This window comes from Hydra vulgaris, chromosome 09, assembly GCF_038396675.1.
Source record: "Hydra vulgaris chromosome 09, alternate assembly HydraT2T_AEP".
NCBI lineage: Eukaryota > Metazoa > Cnidaria > Hydrozoa > Anthoathecata > Hydridae > Hydra > Hydra vulgaris.
In genome coordinates this window covers 11,502,238-11,514,653 of record NC_088928.1, presented here as the reverse complement: position 1 = coordinate 11,514,653, position 12,416 = coordinate 11,502,238, and the positions used below count along the sequence as shown (strand labels likewise).

The following is a 12,416-nucleotide window of genomic DNA, read 5'->3' as shown; positions in this document are numbered from 1 at the left end:
TAGTTATACCAATTTAAAGCTAACCAATCACACCTCACTTCACTACAAAAAACTATTAAATCATATCGTTTTAAAACATCAATAAAAGATAAAAGTTAAAAATAACTGGTACACTTTTTGTACCAGTTTTTTTAATTGTAATTTTTTATGATTGTATAATTTACTGATTTAGTTAGTTTACAGACATTTTTTTTATGTAGCGTTTATAAACGACTAATAATATATTTCTAGATTAGAATTGAATTAGTAAATGTCTTGATTAGAATTGCAAGTATTTTTGGTGGGTTTATTTTAAGGTATTTTATATCCCTATATTTTATATCCCTTAAATATAGCTACCGGTTTTTAAATCCGGCAAAAAAACAACAACGCAAAATAAAGTCCTGGCAATATTTAACAAGTTTCTTGTCGATAAAACGTTTTTAAGGAGCGTAATAAGTATATAGCTTAACAGGAAACAAACGGTAAAGTTCAAACAAGTAGTAAAGATTGTCTGAATAATCCACTCCAACTACAGCTTTTAGAGTTGGCATAATAAATTTCAGAATTTCTCTTTCTCAACGCCAAAGTACGATTTTAACTTGCCGCTGGAATACTAAGAGTAGTGGAATACTACTAAGACTGTACTATAATTTTAAACAATTTTCGACACTGAGAATATAATTTCTAGTTGTTGAGTAATTAGATTGGGCGCACTTTAAATATATTTAATTACAACCATAGACCTTGAAAAAAATAATTTCATCGTTAATTTTGATTTATTAAATTAAAAAAAATTGTTATTACAGTTACATTGTACAAATTTATTTTTCTATATATCTATATATATATATATATATATATATATATATATATATATATATATCTATATATAATATATATATATATATATATATATATATATATATATATATATATATATATATATATATATATATATATATATATATATATATATATAGAGATATATATATATATAGATATATATATATATATATATATATATTTAGATATATATATATATCTATATATATTTATATATATAGATATATATATATATATATATATATATATATATATATATATATATATATATATATATATATATATATATATATATATATATATATATATATATATTGCGGCCGTGGCCCAGTGGTTAGAGCGCTTGCTTTATAAGCAGGAGATCCAGGTTCGAAACGAGCTCTGGACAAATTTTCGCGTCACGGTAAGGAAGGAGGCGTGAACTTCCTGGTTAAATGCACTTCCGCGGTGTTCTGTGACAAGACCGTAAAGACTTCTTGGGGCACCTAAAAAAGAAATATATATATATATATATACATATATATATATATATATTTAGTTTACAAATTTATGTTATATATCTATAAAAATATAAACCAATATTAAAAGCCATAACGGATAACGATAAAGTAATTACAATGAGAATGCTTGGAAAACTCATGTCATTACAAGGAGATACAATTTTCAAACGTTTTAAGGAAAGTTTGCTCAGCGTTCATGAAAAAGTTGATAACTTAGCCAAGGACATGGAAGAAATAAATCGTGGGCTAACTTTTCTTAGTGATCAAATGGAAACAAAAGAGAGCAAGGTTGATAGTAAAATGGCAAAAATTAAAGAAACTATTTTGGGTAAAGTAAACAACGATTCAAATGAAAATAAAAGAAAAACAGCCAATCTTGAGGATCGAAACCGACATAACAATCTAAGAACTGTCAAAATCAAAGAAGCAAATAACAAACCTTTTAACGATGTTTTAGAAAAAGTAAGCCTACTATATAAAGAAGACCTTGAAATTGAAGATCCAGTGATTATTGAAAGATCACATCGTGTCGGTAAATTTAATCGCAAGCCTATAACTATTGTCTGCAACATATTAAACTGGCAGGACAAGGAAAACATCTTATCTAACGCTCGTAAACTTGAGGGAAAGAATATATTTATTAACGAAGATTATAGCGATGAAACAATGCGAATTCGTAAAGAACTTTTTGTCCAAGCTAAAATACTTCGTGGTAACGTAAAAAAACGGAAAGTTATCTAAAATATAAGTGGTAAGAGAAATGAAAAATTAGAACGAGGGTGTTGAATGCAAGTAATTTATTTATATACGTTAATGATTTTATCGAGTACAAAGTTAAGGCTATATATTTATGTATATAGGGGAAAGGCGCCTATGATGGCATAGCGCCTATGATGGCATACCGGTCATATTTCCATTTAAATTGGTTTTGGTAAAAAAATGATTAGACCTTCATGACTATACTGACTTTACATTAGTTTTAGTGAAAAAACGTCCCATGTGCACAAATATTGTTTTTATAATCAACAAAAATCGATTTTGGGATGTGCTGTTGTAGTTTTATTTCCTTCATATATTTAAGATTGTGATTTTACTATTAACTGTGCAGAAATGAAATTTTCATGCATTTTATATTCAAGTTTTGTGCATTTAGTGGAATGGTTACTTTAATTTTATCTTTTGAACAAAGCAGACACAGCTTGTTTTAATGAAAATGATGAATTTTACCCATGATTGCATACTGACGAGTTGGGGGTGTTGAAATATTGACGAGTTGGGAAAACCTTTTTTTTTATAAGGAAAACTTATTTTTAAGTAAAGTTAAAAGAAAGCGATGCTCCAAAACTTTTTTTTGGTCCAAAAAAATACGTAAAACGCAATATATCCTATGCACATGCGCAAAATTTTACAATGCTGTTGTGTAGCATGAAATGGTAAATTAGGATGGTTTCAAGTAATTTCTGGCTTTTCTGAGGGAAGACTCTAAGGTTAAATGAAATCATTAAGTTACCCTCGAACCTAACTAGCCCCATCCTCCCCTATGCCATCATAGGAGCAGTGGTCGCCTATGATGGCATACTTGTGCTTTTTGTTACAATAAGAATAACTTATAAAAAAAATAAAACTGATGAAAACTCCCAGGGTAATTATTGTTCTAGATGTAACAAGGAATGTATCCATATCAAAACTTTTATTATTGGTCTTCAGGATACTGAATAATGAAGCTTCAAAGTTAAGTATGCCATCATAGGCGCCTTTCCCCTATATATATATATATATATATATATATATATATATATATATATATATATATATATATATATATATATATATATATATATATATATATATATATATATATATATATATATATATACATATATATATATATTAGACTGCTTCATTTTGGGGTCATGAAAAAATTTAAAGTACCATGGAGTCTTATCTACTGCGCAGATCCCTATTTTATTAATAGAACTTTTTTTTTTTTTTGAATTTTGACTATTTTCAGGGGTTGCTCAAGTGCCCCAATTGCCTGAAAATAGACTTTTTTAAGCCTATTTTTGGCATATTTGAGCAAGTTCTCAAACTCAAAATAATTAAATTTTTTTTCTTTCCAGAGTTTCTTCTATGTTAGAAGAAACAAATAAGAATGCATGGTATTTTTATTTATCTGAAATATTTCATGCAAATCTATCTATAAAATCGCAAATTTATGCAATTTTTTCCGATTTTTACGCAACGTAATAACTTTTTTGATATGTTAAGTCATTTGGAAAAAACACCAGATATGTTGCATAAAACGTCTAGCGATTTCATTTTAAAAAATTCTTAAAAATAATGTTATTTTTTACAAATATTATGTTATATTTTTATATTGCTTTTTTGTTTTTCTTGGAGGTTTTGCTTTTTCCTACATATTTCCTTTTGTAATTGTGCAAGAATAAAAGTGAATCTTGTCTTTTTTCTTCCTTTCTGGCAATATCAATGTTGTCCTTTATGAGTTTAACAGTTCTTTCAGAGCAATCATTAACAACTGCAAGATTAAAAATGGCATCTTTAAATTTTAGGTAGAAATCGTTACAAGTCCGATATTCTGGCGGGGTTTTCATCCATTGACAGTCACTTTTACTCTGCCCTATCATGAGGTATAAAAGCCACGAATTTTCTGTGACCAATTCAACTAAGCTTGGTGGCTTCGGTCCACTGAAGTCTAAAGAATTGAGGACCTTTATGTTAGCTTTTATTCGGGCTAACGAATATCTATCTAAGCTACGAAATTCAAAGGTGTATAGTTTTTGAGCAATTTCATCTCTTTCTTCACAGTTTTTATCAGCTAAGGCTAGAACAATAAGGTAAGGGTCCAGAAACCATGTGTGCCGTTTGATTGATTCAATGACTGATTCTGCCCCAATAAGATTGTACTCCTTAAACCAATTTATTTGCCAAAGAGCTCTCATTTCCTGGATAAACAAAAAATTGTTAAGTAACTAGCTTTCCTTAAAAAAATTATATTTTAGAAACTTTTAATTAAAACTTTTTATTCATAATAGAATCCTTTTATATATATATATATATATATATCATACTTGTTAACTTGGTACCTACCAGACGAGGAGCCAGAGCAGATAGTTCAGCTTTGAGAAACCAGGTAGTATAGAGAAAAGCCACAAAAGTTGCCACTTCAGTAATTTCATTTTTCAGTCGATTTGTAAGACTGGGTACTGCATTCATCATAAGCTGGAGCTTTAGATACCTATAAAAATATACATTTTTATTTTTTTGAAAAGCTAAATACTTGATCATGTATAACAAATTCATTTTTTTTTGCTATGAAGCTATAATTTTTTCATAAACCTACAACTCTCTACCTCTTGCCATAAAACGGGCATGATGGATTGCTCCGGGTGTACGAAACTTGTACTTTTCTTCAGAAAGCACCATAAATGTAAGCTCTGTCAGCTCAATGTATTCCTTCCTTGTAGCCCCATCCTAAAAATTAAATTAAATCAGAAGTATATTGGTATAATGCAATAAACATAGGTATGTATATTTTTGTCTTATAAAGAATAATAGAATTAAACAAGAAAAATCTAGGATATATTACTACTTCATAGTACATATTGTATACATAACTACGTATTAAAATATCTAGTCATTGGGCTACCTTTTTCAGTGACCCATGAGTGATAATATTCTGGTCGCTGAAAAACTTCATTTACCAGTAAAGATACAGCTCCATTTTTGTTTCCAGTGTTGATTTTGGTTGTATCAAATGTAACAGCTTGTATACTGTTTGTAAGGTCAAAGCAACTCAAGATATCTCTGACCGCATTTTTTTGATTTTAGCCAGTTCCAGAAGAAATTGCTGGAATTCCCAACAGACGCGTTTCAATGTTACCGTTTATTAACATTGCTAATCGATCTTTTTCCAATTTTTTCCCATCAGAATGTTCATGACGTACTTTTCCATCAAAATGGAGTTGAACTATTAGGTTGTTGCAAAAATAATCTCGTTTTTCATGTTTTTATATTTTTGGATGAATTTTTGAATAAATTTATTATTGGCAGATGTCATGCTATATGTTATTTAAAAGCGCGTTTTTCGCTTGATCTAGTTATCGTATTGGTTTTGTTTTATAATAATTTAGTCATTTTTTACAGGACGTGAAATCTATCATGGACAAGAGACAAATTCGCACGATTTTTCTGTTCCAGTTCAAGATGGGCCGAAAAGCTGCCGAGACAGCTCGCGATATCAACACTGCATTTGGCCCAGAAACCACTAACGAACGTATGGTACAGTGGTGGTTCAAAAAATTCCGCTCAGTGGTGGTTCAAAAAATTCCGCAGCGGTGAGGAGAGCCTTAAAGATGAAGAGGGTCGCGGACGCCCGTCTGAGATTGATGACGATCAATTGAGAGCCTTAATCGAAGCCGACCCGCGCAAAACCATACGAGAGGTTGCGGAAGAACTCAACGTTCATAACTCAACAGTTGATCGCCACTTGAAGCAAATAGGAAAGTCAAAAAAGCTTAGCAAATGGGTGCCGCACGAACTGAACGAAAATCAAAAAAATTGTCGTTTTGAGGTATCGTCTGCTCTTCTTCTGCGCAACAAAAACGATCCGTTTCTCGACCGGATCGTGACGTGTGATGAGAAATGGATCCTCTACGACAACCGACGACGTTCCGCGCAGTGGTTGGACCGCGATGAGGCCCCACAGCACTTCCCGAAGCCGAATCTCCACCAAAAGAAGGTTATGGTGACTGTTTGGTGGTCTGCAGCCGGTCTCATCCATCACAGCTTCCTGAATCCTGGCGAGACGATTACGGCAGAGAAGTATTGCTAGCAAATCGACAAAATGCATCAAAAGCTCCAATGTATGTGCCCGAGATTGGTCAATATGAAGGGACCAATTCTCCTCCACGACAACGCCCGGCCGCACGTCGCACAACCGACCCTGCAGAAGTTGAACGCATTGGGCTACGAAACTCTGCCTCATCCACCATACTCACCGGACCTCTCGCCCACCGACTACCACTTTTTCAAGCATTTCGACAACTTCCTCCACGAGAAATGCTTCAAAAGCCGAGACGATGTCAAAACGACCTTTGATGACTTCATCGCTTCCAGGACTTCGGAATTTTACGCTACCGGCATAAATAAACTTGTTTCTCGTTGGCAAAAATGTGTTGATTGTAATGGTTCTTATTTCGATTAATAAAGTTTATTCTATGCTGAGTTATGTTTGTTCAAAGTTAACGGTTGAAAAACGAGATTATTTTTGCAGCAACCTAATAAAATGTTCTTATTATTATTTCTGAAATTTCTCAAATGGTCCTTGATCCTCTTTGATTCATCATAAATGTCTTTATCTGCTGCTCTTAATGCTGTAGAGGTCGAATATTTAAATTCATCTATATTTCCACCTGATTTAGTAATTATACTATTAACCATGGCAGTATGCTGCTTATGACTTATTCCTTCCCCAACAGCAGTATCAGCAGTACTCTTGAGAATATCTTTTGGAAGTAGAACAGTATCTACTTTTTTGACTTTTTTCTTTAACACTGGATCTGGATATGGGAAATCATCATTATCTTCATTTTTATCGGATCCACTTGAGCTGAATTCATTCTCTGACATGGTTTCATTCAAACTTGATCTCATTTCGAACTTGGATAAACTCCTGTTAACAGAGGAAATTTACCTTGTGTCTAATCCACCTATTCTTGCTTTTCTATCTCCTAATTGGTCTAATAAAAAAGAAATATCTTCAGTCTTGTCTCGCCAACTTCTTTTCTTATCAGCTTTAATGATTGCAACCAGAGTATCGAGCTCAGGTGCAATCCAAAAGATCCTTTTCATCTGAGTTAAAAATTTCCTCCTTTTTTCAATTTCTGATAAAGTTTGTCTTGATTTGTTTTTTTTTAACAGTTTCCAGGTTTTGATCAGCTTTTCTATCTTTTAACTAAAAAATGTGATTTGTAGATTCTGAACATTTTACAACACATCTATTTCTGTTCATTAATATATTTAACAGCAGACATTTGTTATATTAATTGTTTTCCTCTAATAAATAATAATATACAAATAAAAGAAAAACATATACAGTCTGGTACCTACCAAATTGTTTGTAATTGCAAAATCTGAAATCCACCCTTCAACCAAGGTGCAATTAACTTTGAAAGAGTGCAGCATAAAGAGTTTTCATTATGGCATCTGATTTCAAAGTGTTTTGTCAACGGACTGTGGATAATTCTACTTTCTTTTTGTTTTGGTTGCTTCTCCTTTAAATGCAAGAAGTATTGCAAAACCTCTTGCTCTGTAGAAATTTTGTCTTTTGGTAAGGATGACCTGGATTCCCCAACCAAAAAAACTACTTTTTTCTTACTTTTTCCTGACATGAATAAAACTGTAGTAAATAGCTCTAATAAGCATATTAAGTAAGTATATAAGTAAGTTATCAATAATTATTTCCCACGTTTTTAAATAAAAATTAAATACCGTCTTTGCTAAAAAGAAATTTGCATAACGTGTTTAAGCAAGTACGCAAAAGTATTAAAGTAAACGCGAAGCGTAAAAATTGGTAAAAATCTGCATAACTATGCAATTTTTTAAGTTAGGTTTAGACAAAATATTTTAAGCAAATTAAATTACCATGCATTTTTATTTTTTTCTACTAACTTAGTAGAAACTCTGGAAAGAAAAAAAATAGAATTATTTTGAGTTTTAGAACTCGCTCAAATGTGTTGAAAATAAGAAAATGATTACAATTTTTTGACTGATATAGATTTTAACTGCTTAAATAATGAATATTATAAACCAGAATTAGGGGTCATCCAAAAAGGACGTCACGCTAAGTTTAGCTCGCGGTAGGAAGTTGGAGAATGTTGGGTCTCGTGCGCAGAGATTTCTTGAGTATTATTGCGCTCTATGTTCAATAAAAATCTCCGCGGAAGGGAGCTAACAAACTTGTACTTCTGGTTTGTATTTAAATTCTGAATAACGTCCTTTTTGAACGACCCCTTAAGTATAATTATACGGTCAATGAACAAAAATTTTAAATCATTTAAACATTTTTATTATTCTTTAAACTATCTTTTTGACGTTATATGTATATCAGAAACTTGGGAAGATGCAAATTCGCCAATGTCCGAAAATTCTCTATAAAATTTTACATTCATATAATATGATAAGTCAACCACGTGTAATCAGCAAGGGAGGTGGCGTTGCAGTATATACTCATGATAAATTTGCATTTAAAAAAAACAAAACATTTTTAAAAACAAAACATGCACAAATGAAACTTTTTTACCAGAAGTATTTAACAAATGAAGTGTTAAATACTTCTGGTAAATCGTTTTTAATCTCATTGTATCGACCGCCATGTGGTAAACAAGTTAACCTCCTTAATATCTAAAGAAATTTTATGTCTCAAATGAGTAAACAAAACCAGCACGTTTTCTTCGAGGGAAATACAGATATGGACGCATTATGTTATCAAAAGTTTGCAAACAGAAAGCTTTTTCAATTTACTATTTGAATTTAATATAAAACCCACCATGTTTAAACCCACACGCATTACTAACCAATCATCTTCTGTAGTTGACAATATTTTATCAAACAGTTCCCTAAATACTAAATTTGAATTAGGCCTTTTTATTGCAGACTTTTCTGATCATTTTCCGGTTTTCCATATAGCGCGCGAAGTATTATCTAATATTGACAATAAAAAAATGCTTCGTGACTTACAGAAATCTTTTTATAAAAAACCTGAATAATTTTAAAAACAAATTGCAAATAGAACGATAGGATAACGTTTATTTATCAACAGTTCCTAATATTGCGTTTGATAATTTCTCAAGCACATTTCAATATATCTTTGATTATATATGCCCAAAAATAACTACAGAAATAAAAAACAAAGGATATAAAAATCCTTGAATGACAATAACTTTAATTAAAGCATCAAAAAGATAACAAAAACTTTACGTAAAATTTTTGAAATCAAAAAATAAAGAGGATGAAAAAATTTACGAAAATTATAAAAAGTTTTTTCAACATAATATAAAAAAAGCAAATATAAGATATTTTTCTAATCAGCTTGATAAACATAAATTCGACATAAAAAAGACTTGGGCTGTTGTAAACCAACTAACTGGAAGAGAAAAAAAGAAGCGTACTTGCTTACCACAAAAATTAATTTCCGCTAAAAAAAACTATAACTAGTGAAACAAATATATATCAAGAATTTAATAAATATTTTGTTAATGTAGGCCCCTCTCTTGCTTCTAACATTGCGCAACCCAATAAAATATTAAATAATTTTTTGGGAGTAAAACCCAGCATAGCATAAATAATAAAAACTTGAATATTATAAAGCGATTATATAACTCGAACGCCACACGTCATGTGGATATGATGGTATTTCCAGTAATGTAGCTATTTATGTTATGGACAGCATTAGTAAATCATTATTTTATTTAATATCATCTCCGTTTGAAAATAGTATATTTCCTGACAAATTTAAATTAGCCAAAATTAATTTGATTCTCTAAAAAGGTGATTGCAATGTTTCTAATTACCGACCTATTTCTCTACTCCCAGTTTTTTCAAAAGTATATGAGCGAGTAATTTACAATAGAGTTAATAATTAACGGATGATGCGGAAGTTATCGGACAAATCCTAACTTCATTATTTGAGCATAATAATTAGTTTTTGTGGTTTTATGCGTAGGCATAAACGTTCTATAAAATATAAACTTTATTATTTGAAACACAATTATTTAAAATGAGGTTAAATGCAGCTGAACGAGAATCTTTTCGAAAGCGACTAAAAATGTTTTTTGTAAGTAAACCTAACATAAAAAAAATAAAAATCGTAAATCATTTTGAAAAGGAAGGATTTGCTCGAAGTACAATATATGATAATCTAAAAAGACTTGAAACTGTTCAATCGTTTTCTGATAGAAAGCACCATGGTCGTCCGACATCCTGGACTAGAGAAAAGAAAGCCGTATTAACGAGACTTGTCAACAGTCGAAAAGGGGTAGGTTAGAGAAAAATAGGTATTAAATTCGGTGTAAATCAATCGACAATAGGTCGTCAGATAAAAAAAAATAAATATTAAATATAGAAAACGTGAAAAGACTCCAAAATACTCTATAGAACAACAAATAAAGGCAAAGAAAAGAAGCAGGAAACTAGTCAACCAACTCTATAACACAAAATCGCTTCTAGTCATCGATGACGAAAAATACTTTTGTTTTGCAGAGGACAACATGCCTGGAAATTCTGGATACTACACAAACAACAAAAAGACATGCCCAGAAAGTGTTCGTTTTATAGGAAAAGAGAAATTTCCAAAAAAATTATTAATGTGGATAGCCATATCTGAGCGTGGTATGTCCAAGCCATTGTTTCGCATTTCCAAGGCTGTAGCGATCAATTCATCAATCTATATTAATGAATGTTTAAAAAAACGACTTCTTCCATTTATTCACAAGTATCATGGAGACTTTAACTATTTATTTTGGCCAGAATTAGCAAGTTCTCATTATTCTAAAGATTCTCTAAATTGGGTGGACCAATATGTCTCTTACGTTGATAAAGAATCCAATCCCCCAAGGGTGCCTCAAGCACGACCAATTGAAAATTTTGGGGGACATTTGGTACAGAAGGTTTACGAGGGAGATTGGCAAGCTTCAACAGAGTAAGTTTTTATTGATCGCATTAAACTAAAACTACAAGAAATGGATTTAAACTTTTTACAGTGGCATATGAAAGGCGTCAGAGCAAAATTGAGATTAATTGCAGATGGTGGCGTTTTTTCATATAAAAAATAATATTTTTTTATTAAAAGATAAATGCTTTATTTAAAAAAAATATAATAGTAGTTTGTTTTTTTATGTATAAATAAGTTATTGACGTTTTTATTTTGTCCGATAACTTCCGCATCACCCGTTACTCCACATTAAACAATTTATTATACAAAAATCAGTTTGGATAACAAAGCAATTGCTCTACTGAACATGCTATTATTAAACTTGCTGACGAAATATATAAGTCGTTTGATAGTGATGAACTGGTATTCGTAATGTTTATTGATCTTTCCAAGGCCTTTGATACAGTTGATCACAGTATTTTACTTTCTTAGCTAAAATATTACGGCATAATAGGCTCAACATTTAAGTGGATTCAAAGCTACTCGTCTTACAGAAAGCAATTTGTATTACTAGAAAAGTCAGGAGCCCTTGATATTACGTGTGGAGATTCTCAGGGTTCAATCCTAGGTCCATTATTGTTTTTAATATATATTAACGATATGCATAAAACCTCCCAAAAAATGTCTACAATTATGTATGCTGACGATACACATTTATTTTTTAATCATACTGATGCAAAGACGTTATTTGAAACTATGGATATTGAACTCGAAAATTTCAACCTCTAAGGCAAGAAGACCAATATGGTTTCTCCATGACAAATTTTCATCAAAAAGTACTCCCAAAAGCTAAAGATAATAAAGATAATTTATTTTCTATGAACCTCTGGTTCATTCTAGTTGTGAAAAAATCATCTTTACTCTTTTTCATAAAAAGAACAATCAATTAATCTTCCGTTAAAGCTGCTTAAACTTTTTAATAATAAAATAAAATTAAACATGAAAAATACACAAAACTTTTGGGAGTACTTTTTGATGAAAATTTGTCATGGAGAAACCATATTGGTCTTCTTGCCATATACAAAACACTTATTACAGAGGACAAAGGTGTCCTCTGTAATAAGTGTTTTGTATAAGGCCATAAAACAAAATTGCTAAAATTGCAAAGTCTGCAAAACCATGCATGCAAAGCAATTAATTACTTTAATAGGTTAGTAAACCTGGCCCCAGTGATGAAAAGCATGATGGTTCTAGATATTGAAAAACTTAACACATTACAGATATTAATTTTTATGTGTAAGTTTAAAAACAATCTTCTACTAAGCTTTTTTTCAGATAATTTCTTGATATCATTTTCTGAAAAATATAATCTGCGTTCAAATACCAGCTACGACTATCACCTAGGAAAAATTAAATCACAG

At 30.9% G+C, this 12,416-nt stretch overlaps 1 pseudogene; it reads left to right on the top strand.

The window, feature by feature from the left end:
• The first annotated feature begins 5,549 nt into the window (after positions 1-5,549).
• Positions 5,550-6,621, top strand: LOC136085268 (histone-lysine N-methyltransferase SETMAR-like; annotated as a pseudogene).
• Positions 6,622-12,416: the final 5,795 nt, after the last annotated feature.